The 7,516-nt window shown below is 35.0% G+C and overlaps 1 pseudogene; it reads left to right on the top strand.

Annotated features, from left to right (window-relative positions):
• The first annotated feature begins 5,854 nt into the window (after positions 1-5,854).
• On the top strand, positions 5,855-5,948 carry LOC141571957 (U6 spliceosomal RNA; annotated as a pseudogene).
• Positions 5,949-7,516: the final 1,568 nt, after the last annotated feature.

A 7,516-nucleotide genomic window follows, 5' to 3' on the forward strand; every position in this document is an offset into this window, starting at 1 on the left:
TTAGATCTAGAAAGCCTAGAGAATTCTAAATATGATTAACCCAAGGAGACCCACAGTAAGACACATAAACAAAATGTCAAAAGTTAAAGACAACGAGAGAATACTAAAAAAAGCAAGAGAAAAACAATTTGTTACCGAAAAAGGAAGTCTCATAAGACCATTAGCAGATTTTTCAGCAAATCTTTGCAGGCTAGAAGGGTGTGGCACAATATATTTAAAGTGCTGAAAGAAAAAAAAAAAAAAAACTTCCAACCAAAAATATTTTACCTGACAAAGTTGTCATTCAGAATGGAGAGATAAACAGTTTTCCAGAGAAGCAAAATTGAAGGATTTCATCACCATTAAAACAACCCTACAATAAACATGAAAGGGACTTCCTTAAGCTGAAAAGGAACAGTAATAATTAGTATTAAGAAAACATATAAAAGTATAAATCTTACTGGTAAAGGTAAATATATGCAGGTGTACCTTAGAGATATTTCAGATTCGGTTCCAGATCACCATAATAAAATAAATATCTCAGTAAAATGAGTCACAAAAATATTTTGGTTTCCCAGTGCATGTAAAAGTAAACCATACATGGTTCAACATACGCAAATCCATCAATGTGATACATCACATAAACAAAATAAAGGCCAAAAATCATATGATTATATCAATTGATGCAGAAAAAGCATTTGACAAGATACAACATCCATTTATGATTAAAACACTTAATAAAATAGGTATAGAAGGAAAATACCTTAACATAATAAAGGCCATATATGACAAGCCCTCTGCTAATCTCATAATTAATGGAGAAAAACTGAAGCCCTTTGCTCTACGTTCAGGAACACGACAGGGATGTCCCCTATCACCTCTGCTTTTCAACATAGTGTTGGAAGTCCTTGCCAGAGCAATCAGGCAAGAGAAAGAAATAAAAGGCATCCAAATTGGGAATGAAGAAGTTAAATTATCACTCTTTGCAGATGACATGATGCTATATATAGAAAACCCTAAAGACTCCACCAAAAAGCTATTAGAAACAATCAACGAATACAGTAAAGTTGCTGGCTACAAAATCAATGCACAAAAGTCTATTGCCTTCCTATATACTAACAATGAAATCTCAGAAAAAGAAATACAAAAAACAATTCCTTTTGCAATTGCAGCAAAAAGAATAAAATACCTAGGAATAAACTTAACCAAGGATGTGAAAGACCTATATGCTGAAAACTATAAGACATTTTTGAAAGAAATTGAAGAAAACACAAAGAAATGGAAAGATATTCCGTGCTCATGGATTGGAAGAATCAACATAGTTAAAATGGCCATATTACCCAAAGCAATATACAGATTCAATGCAATCCCCATCAAAATCCCAATGGCATATTTTAAAGAAATAGAACAAAAAATCATCAGATTTGTTTGGAACCACAAAAGACCCCGAATAGCCAAAGCAATCTTAAGGAAAAAGAACAATAATGGAGGTATCACACTTCCTGACTTTGGCCTGTACTACAGGGCTACAATAATCAAAACAGCATGGTATTGGCAGAAAAACAGACACATAGACCAAAGGAATAGAATTGAGAACCCAGAAATAAAACCACATAAATATGGACAGATAATTTTTGACAAAGAAGCTAAAAACATACAATGGAGCAAAGACAGCCTCTTCAATAAATGGTGCTGGGAGAATTGGATAGCCACGTGCAAAAGAATGAAATTGGACTGCTATTTGTCACCATGTACCAAAGTTAATTCAAAATGGATCAAAGACTTAAGCATAAGACCTGACACAATAAACTGCATAGAAGAAAACATAGGTACTAAACTTATGGACCTTGGGTTCAAAGAGCATTTTATGAGCTTGACTCCAAAGGCAATGGAAGTAAAAGCTAAAATAAACAAATGGGACTATATGAAACTTAAAAGCTTCTGCACAGCAAAAGAAACCATTGACAAAATAAAGAGGCCACCAACTGAATGGGAGAAGATTTTTGCAAACAGTGCCTCCGATAAGGGGCTAGTATCCAGAATATACAAGGAACTCTTGCAACTCAACAACAAAAAAACAAACAACCCAATTGAAAAATGGGCAGAGGACTTGAAGAGACATTTCTCCAAAGAGGACATACAAATGGCAAATAGACATATGAAAAAATGCTCAACATCACTAATCATCAGAGAAATGCAAATCAAAACCACAATGAGATATCACCTCACCCCAGTCAGAATGGCTATCATCAACAAAATAAATAGTAACAAGTGTTGGAGAGGCTGTGGAGAAAAAGGAACCCTCATACACTGTTGGTGGGAATGCAGACTGGTGCAGCCGTTATGGAAGGCAGTATGGAGGTTCCTCAAAAAATTACGAATAGAATTGCCATATGACCCAGCAATCCTTCTCCTGGGTATTTACCCAAAAAATCTGAAAACATTTAGAGATAAAGACACGTGTGCTCCAATGTTAATTGCAGCTTTGTTTACAGTGGCCAAGACATGGAAACAACCAAAATGTCCTTCGATAGATGAATGGATAAAGAAGTTGTGGTATATATACACAATGGAATACTATTCGGCGGTAAGAAAAGATGATATAGGAACATTTGTGACAACATGGATGGATCTTGAGAGAGTAATGCTGAGCGAAATAAGTCAGACAGAAAAAGCAGAGAACCATGTGATTTCACTGATATGTGGTATATAAACCAAAAACAACAAAAGAACAAGACAAACAAATGAGAAACAGAAACTCATAGACACAGACAATAGTTTAGTGGTTGCCAAAGGGTAAGGGGGGTGGGGGGTGGGGGGTGGGAGATGAGGGTAAGGGGGATCGAATATATGGTGATGGAAGGAGAACTGACTCTGGGTGATGAACACACAATGGGATATATAGATAATGTAATACAGAATTGTACACCTGAAATCTATATAATTTTACTAACAATTGTCACCCCAATAAATTTAATGAAATTTAAAAAAAAGTAAACCATACATTTGCATGTAAACCACACATTAAAAGGATCATACACCATGATCAAGTGAGATTTATTTCAGAGATGCAAGGATGGTTCAATATCCACAAATCAACCCATACAATATATCTCCTTAACAAAATGAAGGATAAAAATTATATGATCATCTCAATAGATGCAAAAAAAGCATTTGACAAAATTCAACATTTATTTATGATAAAAACTCTCAACAAAGTGGGTATAGAGGGAACTGATCTCAACATAATAAACGCTATATGGAACAACCCCACAACTATCATACTCAGTGATGAAAAGCTGAGTTTTTCTCCAAGATTAGGAACAAGGAAAGGATGCCATGTTCACTCTATCATTTTATTCTCCATAAAGCAAATTTTATGAACTATAATAGGCTATTAAACTTGTAAGATACATATTTTTATTCATCATTTTTTGAGAGTAGAGACCATTGGGCAAAAGTAAAAGACTGAAACAATAAAGAAAATGTTACCTACGTAAGCTTCTCACAATTGGTATTCAGATTGGCTAAAGTTATTTGATGTTTTTCCCTGGCAATGTCTAGCATTAAGGGAGTTGTCCACAGAGACATAGAATGTGGACAGGAAATACTACAGTTAAGTGATATAAATATTTATCTTCCTTGGTTTTTGTTTATTTGTTTGTTTGTTTTTTTACTTATGAAAGTTTGGGAGTTTTACACTGTTTCTATTATTTGGTGATCATTCTAGAAATCACAACATACATACTTAAGTTCGAATTGAACCCAACTCCTGGATAACACATGGATCTTAGAATGATTTAACACCTTACACTCTCTCAAATTTACATTATTTGTTTTGAGTACTTAATTATATATTACTTTTAAACTCCACAGAATAATTTTAGTATTGCTTTATTAGTTGATGTATTTTAGAACAGCCCAGATATTTACTGCTCTTTGTTCTTTGTTTCTCATTTCATCCCAGAATTCTATCTGGAGCTACTTTCCTTCTGCCTGAAATACATCCTTTAGAATTTTCTTCATTGAAATATGCTGGTGGCAAATGATCTTGACTTTAGTTCACCTAAAAATCTTTTCCTCGTTCTTAAAAGATATAGTCACTGGGTATAAAACTGCAGGCAAGCAGTTATTTTCATTGGGCACAAGAAAATCTTTGCTACATTGTATCTGGTTTCCATTATTGCTGCTGAAAGCCCGCAATAGTCTAATTTTTACTCTTTGAAGATAATCTGCATTATAATCCCTCTGCTGCTTTTAAAATATTCTCTTTGTCTTATGTATTCTATTATTTTGCCAGGGCATATCTAGCACGTTTTCCTTTTCATTTATACTTCTTGGGATATTTTGAGCTTTTTAAATATGTGAATTGGTGTTCCATCAGTTCCAGAAGATATTTTCAGAAGAGGTGGCATCATCACCAATGCTCATGAAGCATTCTTCAACATCTTCAGGATTTGGTATTAGCATATGGCTGGCTGGCTACGGCATAGGTTCAATTTTTAATAATGGGACAATTGACCTATCAGCAGCTGGTGGCTACCATTGTTACCACAGTGAGTACACATCAGCTTGCCATATATCCTGATTAGAAAGATAAAAGTATCCTTGATAAATATAGCGTTACCCCTAACTGTGTCTGAATATAATCTCCAAACCCACCAAAAAATGATCTCTTAGACTGACAGTAGGGTAGTAATGAAGGGTTCTCTAGGTTAAGACACCTTATGTCAACGTACTCTCTGTCGAACCATGCTGAGACCACTGGAGTTGCTACATTGTTTTAACTGAGCTATTCTTATATTGAACTAACATTGAAGAAAAGTGTGACATATGTAATATTTAAAGCAGTACATTTTTGTCACTCATAAATGTGTACAACATACAGAATTTAGGTCATAGTCATTGGCCCATTCTTTTTAAAAATAAATTTGTGTGATCTGTAAATTACATGTCGAATTTATACGAACAAGTTTTGATAGTGCTCTCTTTAACTATATTTCAGTATGTTCTTCATATAGAATTCCTTTTGTTTGCCATTCCTTTTATCCTAATCTAAGGTGAACCTTAGCTTGGCTTTCCCAGATTACCACACATCACAATTAGTTTCTGAGTTAATTATGATTGTTTGCTTGTCAAATTAAATGTGACATTGTCCTGGTGGCATTGTACAACTGCTAATAGTACCGAATTATCACATCCAGGGACAATAGTGATTTCTTTCCAAACTCTCCAAGAAGCTTTGACCTTTCAATACTAATAGAAATATAGTTTTCCAAAGTAAGTGAGATAAAATTTCTATTCTATTTTTAGGTGTTCAAATTTGTACTTAATATGCTGAAAAACCTGGAATAATGAAAAATAGATTGGATTTAGGAATTTGGAGGCCATTGTTATCTTTAATGAGAAGGAGGCTTGTGCAGGAGCTACGGTGTCATTAATAAGATAAATATAAAATTTGTCATTTCCAGAGAAGGGTTAACAATGGTGATGTGGAAATCTTTTGAAGGAAGTAGAATCGCTACACTGTAGCTGCCTCAAATTTTATAACATGCTGTCATTCATTAAAAGGAGTAGTCTTATTGTTATGCATATCCATGAATTAAAGTGACAAGAATAGTTTTAACATAAGGACACTATTCTCTTCAGAAATTGAATACGGGGTGGTAAGATGCAATGGCTGAGTTTGTGGGGCTTGGAATCACAATTGCTTGGCTCAATCTGGAGTGTTCCATTCACTAGCTTTGTATCCTTGCAAAGGTTGTTTAACCTCCATCATTTTATTCTCTCCATCTGTGGGGATGAAAAGGGTACTTATCTCACTGAGATGATGTGAGGATTATATAAAATATGATACATAAAAAGCCCTTATATAATTCTAGGTACAGAGTAAAATGTTCAAAAATTGCTCAATAGCATGGCCCCTGCACAAGGATGACACGCAAATTCGTGAAGCGTTCCATATTTAAAAAAAATAATAATAAAAAAATTGCTCAATAAATTTTAGTCATTTTTTATATTGAGGTATAATTGACATATAACATTACGTTAATTTCAGGTGTACAACATGATTTGATATTGATATATATTGTGAAATGATCACCACAATAAATCTAGTTAACATCTATCACCACACATAGTTACAAACTTTTTTCTTGTGATGAGAACTTTTAAGATCCACTCTCTTAGCTTACATTGCATCTTCATGACTTATTTATTTTATAGCTTGAAGTTTATACCTTTTGATCACTTTCATTTACTTCACTTACTAAATTATAGTCATTTTACTGCAGCATGATGAGTATTCTGTCACTAGAAATATGAAGGCACACGAAGGACTGCTTATCAGAACTACGGTAGAGGGTGCATGAATGCAGAACTTAGATATGTAGTTGTCCTTTAAAGTCCATTCAGGATTGAGATATTACATTTATATTAAAATAATGTGTAATAATTATATAAAGTAGAATTATATGTTTTAAATTATATGATTACATCACAGGATGTAATTCATAGTTCCGTAGTGTTCCATTTCCTGAACACTGTATAATAATTTCATTAGCAAAGTCTTCTTGTATCTTTTCTTTGAATAAAAGAAAAGTTGAATAAATAAGAGGACGTGTCCCCAAGAAAATGAGAAAATCATAATGGGAAGCAGAAATAAGGAATTGAACGTTTTTTCACATGAAATATTAATTATTCTAAAGCAGAGCTGCTGTGCCGAGAGCTGACCTGGAGTCCTTTATCCATCTCTCAGTCCCCTGCATACTTTGACTTGGACAGTTGGCTCCATCACATTGTTAGTTTAAGTGCGATACAGAGGTACTTTCAAGACCCTCCATTCCATATAGATCACCATCTCTAATCCCCTTTCTCTATGTGTGTTCTGGAGGTGCCACTAACTCAGCGACAGCAACAGGAGACAAACCTGGAAAACCCTTTCACTCAGGTCAATTTATTGATCAACTATCAATACCCTTCAGTTGATCAGAGACCTCCTTTCCCGTGAGGAGGTGCAGACTACACTCTCCAATCCACAGCTGTAAGTCAGTCACATCATCAGTTACTAGGGGAGGCTGCTCCGCCAGGTGTCCACAGAATCACAGAATGTTCCAGTATTGAAATACCTGAGAGACCGCAGTGCCTTCATTTAATCTGAGAGGTTAAGTATTTCCCCAAACCTACAGCACTAAGTTATGGTGCAATAAGGACCAGATTAAAGGTCTCCTAACTTGGAATCATCTTCCCTCCACCCTCTCAACTCCTAACACTCACTCATACATTTGTCAGAACAGCTCTGTCTTCAGGTGAGAGAGATGAACGCTCCTAAAAGGCTCGAACTTGTGTGCACATCATGGACCAGCGCAGAGCTGGCTCACAACAGGGGCCCAATGCTTCAGATACAAGTGGATCAAGCCTTTAAAGCACCAAATTTAAACAATCCTTTTAATGCAGGAATTTCTAAGTTTCAGAAGAGGACCTTCTCACTGAATCTCTGCCCAGCAACTGATGATGCTATTCATCTCTGGTGCTGATT

The sequence above is a fragment of the Rhinolophus sinicus genome, chromosome 2, assembly GCF_057876585.1.
Source record: "Rhinolophus sinicus isolate RSI-liver-muscle chromosome 2, RSI-T2T, whole genome shotgun sequence".
Lineage (NCBI taxonomy): Eukaryota > Metazoa > Chordata > Mammalia > Chiroptera > Rhinolophidae > Rhinolophus > Rhinolophus sinicus.